General features: G+C 45.0%; 1 long non-coding RNA gene across 1 annotated transcript; it reads right to left on the reverse strand.

Moving 5' to 3' along the window:
* Positions 1 to 4,265: 4,265 nt before the first annotated feature.
* Positions 4,266 to 4,823, reverse strand: LOC149873092 (uncharacterized). Its single transcript, XR_016439836.1, has 3 exons — positions 4,795 to 4,823; positions 4,548 to 4,703; positions 4,266 to 4,375 (listed from the first exon to the last, which is right to left on the reverse strand). It is a non-coding gene; the product is annotated as an uncharacterized LOC149873092 (long non-coding RNA).
* Positions 4,824 to 15,023: the final 10,200 nt, after the last annotated feature.

Consider the following 15,023-nt stretch of genomic DNA (forward strand, 5'->3'; position numbering starts at 1 on the left):
TTTTGGAAGCACTAAACCATGGCGCAGTAGCAGCATCGCCATACAGGCATGTGTGGATGTGCCCATTGAGAAGCTGAGCAGCTATGCATTAAGTGGATAATGTCCATTCACTGCACTTAATGAAGCATCAGCCTTGTGGACCAAGTAATTAAAAACTACATATCATACTCCATTTGCACAAAGGGACTAAATTAAATCTGCAGCCTTACTTTTGGCTTTTCCTGACTTTTGAGTAGAACTTTAAAAATATGCTTCTATGGCCTCTCCCAACTTTTGTCTCCATGTTCTCTCCCTGCACATTTGCTTGCCACAGTCAGTTTCTGCCTCTCTCACCTTCTTCTTTGCACCTAAATCTTCTGAATTACGCATTTCTCTTGCATTCATTTGCCTTTCATTTCCTGCTATTAGATGCTCCTTCTTGAACCCCATTTCAGGTTTTTCATTTTGCTTCTCATAACGTTCTTTCTCTCTCTCTCTTTTTCCTCTCACTGTTTCCTATTTACTTTCCAAATTATATCCTCCCAGAGGGATAATTTGTTGTCACCATCATTTAACAAAATGGAAGGTGGCAGATATTTATTAACATCAGCCTCAGTGCCACTTGCAAAGAATGCAGGGAAATTATAGCCCAGAGGTAGCCATCATTTAATGGATGGCAGCATATTGCTCCAGTCCTTTTGAAAATTACAGGAGATTGCAGCCATTTTGATTATGGGCACAATCACTTGCAATTGCTACATGTAGCTCTGTGACATTCATGAGAAAATCACAGCTTTGGAACTTTGTATACTTTTTATTCTATAACCTAATGTAGTGCTGTCTCTTAAATTTTTTTAGTTATTTTACTAGAAAAAGCCAGAAATTAGAGTTAAGTCAGAAATAAGTCTTTTCCCTTTCAGTATTAAAAATGCATTCACTTTTTCCCCCTAAACATTCTGATACTTGCCTTGTACTTGGTGGCATTTTCAGAAAAATAGATAGGCATTTGGTAAATTACTCAGTTCAGAGGACTGACCCTGCCTCAAGTCAAAACAATAAAAGAAGACATAAGGTTAATTTTCTTAGGATGCATATCATAGATTCATAGATTCATAGATTCATAGATGCTAGGGTCGGAAGGGACCTCAATAGATCATCGAGTCCGACCCCCTGCATAAGCAGGAAAGAGTGCTGGGCCTACATTACCCCAGCTAGATACACATCCAACCTTCTCTTGAATACCCCCAGGGTAGGGGAGAGCACCACTTCCCTTGGGAGCCCGTTCCAGAGCTTGGCCACTCGAACTGTGAAGAAGTTCCTCCTAATATCTAATCTAAATCTGCTCTCCTCCAGCTTGTGGCCATTATTTCTTGTAACCCCCGGGGGCGCCTTGGTGAATAAATACTCACCAATTCCCTTCTGTGCCCCCCTGACGAACTTATAGGCAGCCACCAGGTCGCCTCTCAACCTTCTCTTGCGGAGGCTGAAAAGGTCCAGTTTCTCTAATCTCTCCTCATAGGGCTTGGCCTGCAGGCCCTTAACCATACGAGTGGCCCTTCTCTGGACCCTCTCCAGGTTATCCGCATCTTTCTTGAAGTGCGGCGCCCAGAATTGCACGCAGTACTCCAGCTGCGGTCTGACCAGCGCCCGATAGAGGGGAAGTATCACCTCCTTGGACTTATTTGTCATGCATCTGCTGATGCACGATAAAGTGCCATTGGCTTTTCTGATGGTTTCATCACACTGCCGACTCATGTTCATCTTGGAGTCTACTAGGACTCCAAGATCCCTTTCCACTTCCGTGCCACCCAGCAGGTCATTTCCTAGGCTGTAGGTGTGCTGGACATTTTTCCTCCCTAGATGCAGCACTTTGCATTTCTCCTTGTTGAACTGCATTCTGTTGTTCTCTGCCCACTTGTCTAACCTGTCCAGGTCTGCTTGCAGCTGTTCCCTGCCCTCCGGCGTGTCCACTTCGCCCCATAGCTTAGTGTCATCTGCAAACTTGGACAGAGTACATTTCACCCCCTCGTCCAAGTCGCTGATGAAGACATTAAAGAGTATCGGTCCAAGCACCGAGCCCTGCGGGACCCCACTGCCCACACTCTTCCAGGTCGAAACCGACCCATCCACCACAACTCTCTGGGTGCGACCCTCCAGCCAATTCTCCACCCGCCGGACTGTGCAGTCATCCAAGTCACAGCCCCTTAACTTGTTCACCAGTATGGGGTGGGATACCGTGTCAAAGGCCTTCCTGAAGTCCAAGTATACGACATCCACCCCTCCTCCTGCGTCGAGGCGTTTTGTGACCTGGTCATAAAAAGAGACTAGATTGGTCAGGCACGATCTACCTGCCACGAACCCGTGCTGGTTTCCCCTCAGCATAATTTGTCCTGCCAGGCTCTCACAAATGTGAGCCTTGATGATTTTCTCAAAGATTTTGCCAAGGATGGAGGTGAGACTGACTGGCCTATAGTTACCCGGGTCCTCCTTCCTCCCCTTCTTGAAAATGGGAACCACATTGGCCCTTTTCCAGTCCTCCGGGACTTGACCCGTGCGCCACGAGCGTTCAAATATTCCCGCCAGTGGCTCTGCAATGATGTTGGCCAGTGCCTTCAGTACCCTCGGATGGAGCTCATCCGGGCCTGCCGACTTAAAGGCATCCAGTTCCTCCAAGTGACCCTGCACCACCTCAGGGTCCACGCATGGAAGTCTGGTGCCTTGCTGCTGCCTCCCTACTCTCCCAGTGAGAGACTTGTCATGCCTCTCACTTAGGAACACTGAGGCGAAGAACTCGTTGAGGAGTTCGGCCTTGTCCCCTCTGTCCGTCACCAATTGTTTCTGCCCATTTAGCAGGGGTCCTATTCCTCCCTGGGCCTTCCTTTTACTCCCTATATATCTAAAAAACAATTTCTTATTGTCTTTTACTTGGGTTGCCATCCTCAGCTCCATGGTAGCTTTGGCCGGTCTAACTGCCTCCCTACAAGCACGAGCAGAAGAGGTATATTCCTCTTTGGTGATCTCTCCCTGTTTCCACTTTTTATGTGCTCCCCTTTTGGCCCTTAGTCTCCCCAGGATTTCTCTGGTCAGCCAGGGAAGCCTCCTGGCCCCTTTCCCTCTTTTACCTCACACGGGGATCGTCTCGCTTTGTGCGAGAAGGATAGCTTCCTTAAGGCACAGCCACCCTTCTTGGGCTCCCATCGTTTCAAAACTGCTACTCTGCAGTGCATCCTTCACTAATCGCCTGAGTTTGCTGAAATCAGCTTTCCTAAAGTCCAGCACGTTCACCCTACTGGTTACCTTACCCACTCGACGCCTTATGTTGAATTGTACTTTTAGGTGATCACTGTCCCCCAGATGGCTACCGATCTGTAGGTCCCCTACTATGTCATCCCCCGTTGCCAATACCAGATCCAGTAAGGCATTCCCCCTAGTGGGACCATGTACCTCCTGCGTCAGGTGGAGGTCCTGTACACAGGTTAGAAACCTGCGTGAGCGGTGGGACTTTGCTGTCTGTGTCTCCCAGCAGATGTCCGGGTAGTTTAGGTCCCCCATGACCACCGCCTCTTTAGCTTTTATGGTCTCTGAGAGTTGCCTCAGGAGCCCCAAATCTATTTCTTCCCCTTGATGTGGGGGTCTGTAGCAGACCCCTACCACCAAATCCTTTTCTCCTTGCCCCCCATGTAGCCTAACCCACAGTCCTTCTACTTCCTCATCCTTTGATTCTGTCTTGATGAGGGTTGATGTATATTGCTCCTTAACATAGAGCGCAACCCCTCCCCCCCTTTTCCCCACTCTGTCCTTTCTGTACAATCTATAGCCCTCAATATGTACCGCCCAGTCGTGGGATGGATCCCACCAGGTTTCCGTCAGCCCCACTAAGTCGTAGTCGTTTAGTGCAACCAGGAGCGCTAGTTCATCCTGCTTGTTCCCCATGCTCCTAGCATTAGTATATAGGCACTTGAGCCCTGTGACTGGTGCTTTTGCTACCCCCTCGCTCCAAATCCTAAAGGGCTTTTTGTCCCTAACCTTCCCGTTCCTTACCTGTGCCGTATTGCTGTCCACCCCCTGCCTTTCACGTTCCCAAAGCTCTCTTTCTTCAGGCTGGGCTGTCCTTGTGGGTGCCACCTGGTTTGGTGGTCCACAGCCTCCCCCACCCTCATCTTCCCCTCCCCCCGACGAGCCTAGTTTAAAGCCCGCCGGAGGAGATTCGCCAACCTGGAAGAAAACACACGCTTACCTTTGGGGGACCGGTGAAGCCCATCCCAGCTGAGCATGTCCCTCGTTGTAATGTGTGGGTCATTGTCCAGGAAGCCGAAGCCTGCCTCGAGACACCACTGCTGAAGCCGCCAGTTGGTCTCTCGGATGCAGTTCTCATGCCGTCTTCCACGTCCGTTCACTGATAGGATGGAAGAGAATACCACCTGTGCACCAAATTCCCTCAGCACGCTGCCGAGAGCCTGGTAGTCCGCCTTCAGGTGATCGGGGGTTCTCCTGGCCGCATCATTAGTACCCACATGGACAAGGACCATGGGGTAGTAATCGGTGGGCTTGATCCTGGCCTGGATTACCTCCGTCACATCCTGAATCTTAGCTCCAGGCAGGCAGTAGACCTCTCGTGCTGAAGGGTCCTGGCGACAAATGGGCCCTTCCATACCTCTCAGGATGGAATCGCCTATGACGAGCACGCGTCTCCTCCTCTTCTGGGTCCTCTCAGATCTCTTGATCTGTTTGGAATGTGAAGAATGTGGCATTTCTTCCTGCCCAAGGGTTTCCTCCTCCCTTTCCATCTCCTGCAGAGTCGCCAAGGCCTCGTACCTGTTCTCCAGTCGGACTGGAGAAGCTTGTACTTGCCCTACTGCTCTTTACGTGCCTTGAGATCTTCGTCCCACTTTTTCCAGACCAGAGTTACAGAGATACAACTGGTTTACCTCAGAGTAAACAGAAAGCATGGATATATTGTGTTTCACTTACTCTACAATAACTGCCTATATGCATGCTTTTACCCTGTGATAAGGGAAAGCTAAACTTGAGTGGCTAGTTCCTGTTTCACTGTGGTCTAAGTGACTGCATGCTCTTGGGTGGTTATTATGGAACAGCTAACACTTCTTTTTACCCTACTGTAAATTGTTCATACCCTAAAGTATGTCTACCTAAGATTTTTTTTTTAAAATCTTCTAATATATATTTTCCCTATTGTTTTCCATTTTATCTATTTTTTTCCTATCCTGATTATACATTGACCTTTGAGGGCATAACATAATAAATTAGTTATTAGGGTTGTATTTGCTTTCTCTCTCTCTTTGGAAAGGACTGCTAAAATAAATTACTTTTAAAGGTGGTTGTCTTAAGTGTTTTTCTGTCTCTTTCCTGCTGTGATGACAAATGTCTTATTAAATTGTTTAAGAAAAGAGATGCTTTAAATAGCTTTTTTCCTCCTTGAATACCCTGTGGAGTTACCAAATACATTATATATTTAGTGACTTTTAGAATGGCTGCAATCAATGTCAATCATCATTGTAAAATAGGATTTCTTTCAGGGGGTGTTTCTGAAGGATTCCTTCCCAATAATTAATTGTTTCAATGTCTTAATGAGTCCATAACTCATGTAAGTTATTAAATTAGTAAGGTAGGACTGTCACTCTGCAGGTGTACAACAAGGTACCACCTGATCATGTAAGTGAAGGTGATTACAGAATGCTTAGGGAGATTAGAGAAGCTGCTGCTAATATGGGACAATCAGTAATAATGGAAGACTTTCACTACCCTCATACAGACTAGGTAAACACTGCATCAAGGTGAGATGCTGAGATAAAATTTCTGGATGTAATAAATGACTGCTTTCTAGAACGACTTAATCTTGGAATGTAAATGAAGAAGGGAAATTCCAGATCTAATTTTGAGTAATCCCATGTTCAATCAATCCTTCCTAGTAGATAGATCTGAAGAGTTGTACCACAAAGAAGTGACAAGAGAAGAAGTTTTAGAACAAATTGATAACTTAAATATTAATACGTCACCAGGGTTGGATAGCTCTGAAGGAACTCAAAGGTGAAACTCCTGGAAGTACCCAGATGCTCCTGTGACATCTTTCTCTGAGTTTGTAGGTCCCATGATGTGCCTCTGTGATGGGGAAAAGTTGGGTTTCTCAGCTTGCAAAGACGTACCTGGTGATTCTGATCAGGGGTGCCTCTGTGAATGGGGGGATCTCTTCCAATTCCACCTACTGGTATATGTTGCTAATATAGAGCACTCTTGATTGACCAGTTCATGAAGCCAGACATGTACAGAGTGAAGTCACTTCCTTTGTCCAGGCATTTTACAACTGAAAATATCAGGAGAGCTTTGTCTGTTGACCTATAAGTTTGTGTGTGGACTAATATCTGAGACCTTATTTAGGATACAAAAATAGCAGTACTTCCTTTATTAAACATACATTTTGCTTTTGATAAAATTATAACTTGTGGTACTACTTTTCATATTATTTTAATAATCCTCTTTGTATAATTGTCTTTGCAGGGATGTGTTTGTCCTTAATCCATCTTCTAATCTAATTTTAACCTGCAGTGGAGTCAAATGCTGGCCTTGGGACAGCAAAATGATTTCCGTACTAACCATTATGAAGCCATTAAAATGGGATTTTGACTTCACTGCAGGGCTCAGATGATGATTTATGATGAGTACAGCTGCATTTGCAATGGAAGTATTGTGATGCTTGATTTTCATCTCAGAAAGCAAAAGTTTGCCTGACTTTTTGACATCTTGCATATCAGGGAGTAGTAGATGCAGGGCTAAGCAGCAGAACCAGTTTCCCTTAGCTTGAGAGATGCTGCCACATTCAGTTTTAGGATTTATAGGAAGCTAATGGAAAGCTATACTTAAACAACAACAGTAGAGCAACACAGAAAAGATGAGTGAATTCTCGGTGTCAACTTTAATTCCTCAAGGGTGAAGAGGTTTCTGTTCACTAAACTGCCATTAAAAGAAAAAAAATGTTTTGGTCTGCCAGGATCAGCTTTGGTTTAGCAGTCCTTCTTAAAGCTGACTTGTTTACATTTCTAATCAATTATTATTTGTTTCAAAATAGACAAGCACAGTTATATGGCTCAATTTTCCAGTCTGATCCACCTAGATGGAACTGAAGGGGACTTAGTTGAGTCAATTGTGATTTCATATGTGGCATAACATATGCTCAGACAGATCAGAGTACGAGATCAGTGTTTTTTATAATTTCTTTTGTATTAAACCTGCATGAGTCTTCTGCCTGCTACTGTAATAAAAATGCCAGCTAAGTAATAAAATGGGAAAATAAAGGAGTTTTATAGGGGAAAAGAGCCTCACAACACATTGATACATCCTATTATTAAGACTCTTTCCTGATTTTTTTTCACCATGACTATCCTGTGACTTTTGCAAGATGCTAGAATAAAACATCAGCCCATTAAGTTTTCAAATGCAAACCTCTTCAATAATTAGCACTAATAGCAACGGAAACCGAAAATTACAGGCAACATAAATTGCTTTTTGCTCAAAAGGCCTATTTTTTCCAAGCTTGCACCAGTATGAAAGTTTCTCATTACAACCTAAATTATTTTTAATGTGACATATTGAATTATAATTAATATAATTAGAAATAATAAAATAGTATTCCAAAACTGTTTATTCAATAGAACTTGTTCCCATAGAAACAAGTAGGCAAAAGATTCAATTTATTCATGTTTTACTGCAAATAAATATTCTGTGTGCAGTGCATATTTAATATTCCTACATCTCCATCTCACAAGAATGTCAGGAAAAATCAATAACCAAGTATACACAGGATATTCTCTTTTGTTCTTTACAGGGGCATTTTATTCACATTTGTTGTAGGAAAGAGTAAATCTGTTTGCACACCAGCAAGAGTCACAGATGTTTTCTGGTATTGATCTTCAGCAATAATGATTTTTAAGCATTGAAGAAGTGCATATGGGGATGTTGTGTGAAGGCAAAAAAAACCCACATGGAAGAAATAGGAGGCTAGAGTTCCATCAAGACTGCCAGCAGCTAGCACAGCTTTCATCTTACACAAGTATTGTAGGCTCGGGTTTGCAAAAACTCATGATTTATTTAGAATTTTAATTAAAGAAAAGAAGTTATTGGAACAGCATCCTACCAGTACCTAGCATCTGCCAACCGTGGCTAATGATTTTTAAAACCTCATCTGCAAGCACTCCATTAAAGAACCTAACCATGACATGAGACACAACTGAAGCAAACCAATGAGGGAAAACAAATGTTGCCTGCAGCTATCACTAATACAAGAGACAGAGTAAGAGGCGAGGTGGGGGCACCCTCTGTGTGCAGTGTCATGGCTTCAGGGCTCAATCTGAAGTCCTTGGGAGGAAGGATCATTACATGCTGCTGAGTGAGTGCCCGATTTTGGCCCCTAGCTATTCCTCAGAGTTGGAGGTTCTTTGTTTCTGCAAAGGCTAAACACATTTGAACACTTTTAATACTGAAAAGCATAAGGCCCTTAATCCCCCCCCCACCCCACCCCCCCACTTTAATTATGTATACTAGTTGGTATCTCTGTGTATAACTTTGTATTTTAGGTAGTTTTTATGTTTGACTGGCAGATTTTTTCCACACTGGGCCAGTTAAAGTTGTAAATAGAGAACAAAAAGGGCTAAAGTATGTTGAGGTAGATTGTGGACAAGAGTAACTTACTACTTTTACTACTAATAGATTTTAATTCTGTAAGTGTGTGCTAAAACACACTATCCTGCTTTTTATGGTTCTAGAGATTTCTAGTATTTTAGAGATTACTAAATACATAAAATATTATAGCAAATTAGGGATCAAATCAAGATTCTTGAACCCCTCTTTAGGATTTGACATAACTATCAGCAAATATTAGCATTTGGCTTGGAAAAGAAAAGGAAAGTAATGCCTACAGTTGTGGCTGACATATCTGTGATTCATTCTATTCCTGTTGTATAGGTGTCAGAGATGGAAAAGGACTATTAGGTCATCTAGCATATCCTCTGCCAGTGGGGGATGTATGTTCCAGTATAGTAATGGTACCTGTATTGTTACCTACAATATTTGTCTTCTTTAATAGGGGGCTTTAGAAATTCTGCAGACTAATTGGTATACAAGCACAAGCAATAGGGTCACACATATCAGGCTCCCACAGAGTTAGGGGTAGTATCAGTAACAACAGCTAGGATCCTTATTGATAAACATGTAAAAATGGCCATACATCCTATATGCTTACAGTTCTACAAGGCATAAGGAATTTTATTAGACTAACACAAAAGCTTATTTGATACAGAACATTTTAATAGGCAGCTATTATGAATCATTTCTCCCTTTGGTGTGGAGCATGTTTTTATGAGATGTTACATGCTAAAAAAGACCCCTCCGCTTCTGCCCACAACCATTCTATAGTTTGGGCTCCATAATGAAACTACTAAATTTGTGGGTTATGAGTGTCTGTGTGAAGAGTGCTGCAGCAAGGAAAAGAAACATGCAGAGTTTTTCCATCCCCTGTTCCTTTCCTGCAGTGGGAAAGTTTTTGATCACTGAAAATGACTTTATAGAAAAAAAAAACTACTTGCTTGCTCAATCTCCTTGGGGAGCCAGGACTCTTTCCCTGGCAGATTTGCTTTTTAGTCCAATCCTAAGCACAGCGTAACAATGTTTTTATTGTTTTGGAACAAAACATACCTGTATAATGAGCATTTCTAGCAGTTAATACAATCCCCTCACACCAGGAACCTTTTGTGAGGTAGCATGCACTGAGTTTCACTTTATTATCTGTTTGGCAGATTTCAAATGTTCTTTGCAATATTGCAGTCACATATTGGTGCTTTTACAGATTAAGTGAAAATCCTTACACTTTGCTTTGACTGCCAATCATTCTCTGTGCAATAGTATAATTAAGCTTATTTCCCATGTCCCAGATCTTCTCAGTGTGTTACCTTTAAATCATATGGGTATTATGCTTCTGATTTCCTGAGAACCTTTTGCGTGTTGAAAACAACCTCTGGGGAGGTACTTTACAGAATGGTGAATGCAGAAGCATTCCAGAAATTCAGCAGAACTTGTATGAGATCCTAAAAAATTTGTATTGATTTGCAGAAAAGCTACAGGACTTATGTTGTTTCATGCAACACTGCTGATAACTTTCATAGACAGTGAATAGGAAAAGTCATTTGGACTGAACTCAGAAAAAGCTGTATATGCTCTTATTGCCCATCTTGCAATTTGTTAATGCTTCACTTAGGTAGCTGACCTCAGACACACTGAAAGTGGTTTTATGAAGCACTGAAGTGGAAGAAGAAGCCCTCATAGGCTCAAGTATAGCTTTCAGTTCAAGCCAACATTTTCAAGTGTGGGTGCTTAAGGTTTAGCACATATAGCTCCGTATTTAGGCATCTAAAGAAGCCTGGACTGATTTTAAATTGGGTAGATCACCTGCAGCTCACGTGGGATTTAATGGAGATTGTGATTATTCAGCGCCTCTAAGAAAATATATTTTCGTCTCATTGCTTACTTCTATTCTAAGTGGTCAGCTAAATGACTGTGAAATTGTATCTTAGGATGCATACAGAAGTGCAGGAAGGCACTTGTGATTGCGCTGTGACTTTTGTGCTGTACACAAAGTGCTAAAAGTTACATTGTGATGAAACATAACAGCTGTTCAGTAGGGCTGTGTGAAGCTTTGGTTGCTTATTTGATTTGACCTGATTTGGTGGCTGAATCTCCAATCCAAATCGAATCAGGAGACCATTTAATATCTCCAAATCGAATTGGAACCCTCTGAATCAATTCAGAGAGATTTGGAAACATTTGACAATTTGGATATAGACACAGCTTTAAATGTTTTTTCTACGTACCTCAAAGTACCACGAGACTTGTGAATCCTGAGATGGTGGGGTGGATGGAACATCCCACAGGAGTGCAGAGTCCCCAACACACTCAGCAGCAGACCTGGAACTGCTTCTGGTCCACTTCTGGGTCCCTGGGGGAGTGTGCAGGAGGACCCCCTCTGCACCCCGCCCAGTTCAGTGACTGCTGCCTCCTGGGTGTGGGGAGGCACCCAGGGTCCTCCTGTGGCTGATCGCCAAGCTGACGGGGTGTGAGGGGGTTCCTCCTGCATGCTTGGTGGTAGACCTGGAAGTGAACTGGAACAATTTTTGGGTTCACCACTGAGAACGTGGCCCCCCCCCTTCTGTGGGATGCTCCATCCGCTGCACCATCACAGAGTTCACGAGCCATGCCTGGTACCTCAAGGTATGTAGAAAAAACATTTAAAGTTGTGTCTATGGCCAATTTGCTGATTCTCTGAACCAGCATTGAATCTTTAGATTTGGCCAAATCAAATCAGGACAGTGATCTGAATCAATGAATTGAATCACTGTTCCTGATTTGGGCCAAATCCAAATCTGAATCAAATATAGCCCATTTTGCACACCCCCTACTGTTCAGCATGTGGTGAGGGGGTGAGCTTGCAGCCTCTCTGCCTTGGCCGAGGCCAGGAGGCAGGGGGCACTGTCACATGCCTCCAAGTATGCTCCACAGGCTCTGGGGGCTGCTGGAGACTGCTGTGAGCATCCAAAAGAGCTAGCCATAGCCAACTAGCCTGCTTGCCTGGGGCTGCTGCAGCTGGCCCCATCCCTGGGCTGTGAGTGAGAGCCTCTCACCCCAGTCTTGCCTCTGCCCTCCAGTCAGCTGCCCGTAACAGCCTTGTTGCAGGAGGAAGTGGGGACTGGAAGTCTGGTTGGGTGCACTACAGGATGGAGGATTCTCTCCCTTCTGCTTGCTCCTTTGGGACCAGGGAAGAAAGTAGAGGGGAGACACCCCAGCCTCTCATAGCATGCCCTAGGCTTCCCTGGTCTTGAGGCCACTGTGGGGACAGACACCATCCCCCTTACCCTCCCTCCTGGCCAGGCTGTCACTCTCAGTGGCGTGAAGGAGGAGGTGGAGCTGGGATGAGAGGCTGTCACTGACGGCCTGGATTGGGTTTGGACAGGAGCTCTGGCAGGCAAAAGAGACAAGCTCTGCCTGCCCAAGGCTAGAGTGCAGCCCTGTGCAATGGTAAATGGGATGGAGGAGTAATTGCCCGAAAGTAACCCTTGCTGTGAACCTTTACACAGGTTTGCTAAGGTGCTCTGCCCCAGTGTGCCTTCAGCTGATCAGTCATCAGATGAGGGTTAAATTTTCATGCAGTCAGTCATTTTAAAAGCACTCTGCAACTGTGAACATTTTTTATGTTACAGCTCTGGAGTACTTTCAGGGGCCACATTGCATGAAAAATGTAACCACTTTCGACACCCTTATTCAGAAAATCTGTTTCCCTTGCATTCAAAATTGGATTTAGTTTAAGTCATTCCCTATTTACAGATAAAAATAAACAACTTTACTCTTGGTATCCTTGCAATGGAAATACAGCTATGGGAGAATAAGCTTGATTCTCTTCTGGCTTGCTTGTCAGTAAAATTGCTAATTGTGTTTCAGTTTCAGAAGTTATTTTATGAGGGGGTATTCTGAGCCAGAAAGAACTTAATTTTTCTTTTAGATTCTTGGCTGTCTGTACAGTTGGCACTTGGAAATTAAAAAATTTCTGTTTATTGAAGAAGCAAATTTCCTCTGGCATCATTGTGAATTGGGGACCAACTGCATTTTAGACTCTTTTCAGGGTATGACAGCACCTTACATTTAGTGGCTATCCTTTCGCACTATTCTCACAGTTATGGCTCTAATTCTGGATTATAGCAAGTGCTTGCTGGTGGTCTCCATTGCATTTCTGTTCATAGTTTGTCTGAAAAAAAAGAGAAAAAGCTGGAAAGATCCCATAGTGCCCTGTAGCCACCCACAAGGAGTGGCCAGCCATGCTGCCACCAGCAGTACCAGCTCCTCCCTGGAGGCAGGTGAGGGGATACTGGCCAGGTGTTGGCCCCTACCTCACCGGAGGCTATGGACAATGGACAGAGCCAGATGCCACCTGCGGGGCAGGGGTGGAGAGGGGAGGGAATTGAGCTTGTCTCTACTACCTGCCCGAGCTCTGGGCTGGCCCTAGATTGTCTGAAGAAAAAAATGTAGATCCCATTTTATTTATTTTGAAACATAACTGTAAAAACTCAATTACACTCTGTGCTGAACCTTCTCTATTTTTTTTTTAAGGACCACTATAATCCAGTGTATTTAGAGGTACATCAACTTATTAAAACAGTGGCTCAACAAACTTGGTCCTCCAGGGCTGGCATCACAGGGCCAGCCATGCAGGGCCCCAGTCAGCCGGCATCCTTCACCTCCCCTGTGCCCAGTCCAGGTCCTATTCACATGCACCTGGCTATCAGGAGTCCCAGGGTCCCAAACTGGACCTGGGAGAAGGTACATGCCCTGTGGCACTGTGGGTTGAGGAGGATGTCCTGAGGCAGTTCACCCAGGGTGGGCACTCAAAGGTCCACATTTATGAGGCCCTGGCAGCTGGGATGAGTGCATGAGGCCACTCCCAGTTGGCACAGCAATGCCACATTAAAGTCAGGGACCTGTGGACCCAGTGGTTGGCCATGACTGGCCACAATCATTGGTCTGGTGGGGCTGCCAGGACCATGCCCTTCATGTGGGATCTGACACATTCTGGTGCCTTGGGCATCCATGCTCACACCTTACCCTGATACCTCCAGTGACACGTCACCAAAAGAGGGGACTTTGGGTCTTCAGCACCCCACCCTGCACTCCTGGTAACCCAGGGAGCCCTGGGCAGTGGCTGCCTCAGCCTTAGCCCACTGCTGCCCACAAAGAGTGGATGGCCATGTCACCACCAGGCACCAGCATCACCAGCTCCTCCTGGTGGGGGGGATGGGACACCCTGGCCGGGTGTTGGGTCCTAGCCCACCAGAGGCTATGGACACTGGGTGGAGCTAGATGGTGCCTGGCATGGGGAGTCCTGTGCTGAGTTGCCAGTCTCACACTGTAAATCCCACACTGGGGGTGGCAGGGCAGGCAGGCTGGAGTGGGGAGTGCAGGAGGAGGGTGTCAACCAGAGCTTCCTGCAGCCAGTGCCTTGGGTTTGGCTGGTGAGTGCATGGCTTTCCTGGGGCCAGGGTAGGGTGGGGCCTGGTGGGTCCAGCAGGGCCAGCACCATGGCCAGCAGCAGTGCAGGGTGCTCACTGGTCATTGCTGGAAGGAGCCAGGCTGGAGCAGGGGGGTGCTGAGTGCCGCTGACAGGGGCAGGGGCAGGGGCAGGGGCAGGGGCAGGGGCAGGGGCAGGGGCAGCTGTGGCATGGGGAGGCAGGGTGGGCAGGAAGGGAGCTGCTACATGCTACCCCTCTGCTGATCGTGAAGCTCACGGGCAGGGGAGGGCTTGGGCAAGGATCAGAGGGAGGGGTTTGCTTTTAAGATGGCTTTTAAGATGACTAAGTGCTGGCAGCTGACTCTGGCCTCTGCAAGGCTGCCAAGTGCTGGCAGCCATGAAACTGGAGGCTGAAGCTCCCTCCCGGGGGCCACAGGGACACATGGCAGCTTGCTCTGATTTAGGATTAAATCTAGTCTCAGGTTGCCAGCATGTGTAGATGTTGGCTTATTCCTGCTTACTGTGCTGTAAGTTATTGCACAGTAAATTTAATGTTCAGTAAATGCATGAGTAGACATGCCCACACAGTTTCATGCACACTCAGTTTCCAGCTGAATTACATCAGTGGAAACTAAAATATATTAAATAATTTCCTAATATATATATTTCATGTATACAATTACAGTAGTTTTTTGAGGGATGCTACAGAATTCCAGTTTAGTATGGATGCTTGTGAATACCAGGAGACCAAAAGTGGATAACCAACGAAAGAGAAGTTCTCTGAAATTTGGAAATATTTTGGATCTACTGACCATACATAACATTTTATTCTACTAAGAATATAGCCATTTAATAAATATGTGGTTCGAAGTGTTTTGTTTAGAATTTACATTTTTCTGGCATGGTGATACTGTTGACAAGTAAATACAAGTAAAGCATAATAATATCTAAAAAGAGACAGTGGAGGAAATTTGATATTGACCAC

Source organism: Crocodylus siamensis, chromosome 1, assembly GCF_052110815.1.
Source record: "Crocodylus siamensis isolate JL-2025a chromosome 1, ASM5211081v1, whole genome shotgun sequence".
Taxonomy (NCBI): Eukaryota; Metazoa; Chordata; order Crocodylia; family Crocodylidae; genus Crocodylus; species Crocodylus siamensis.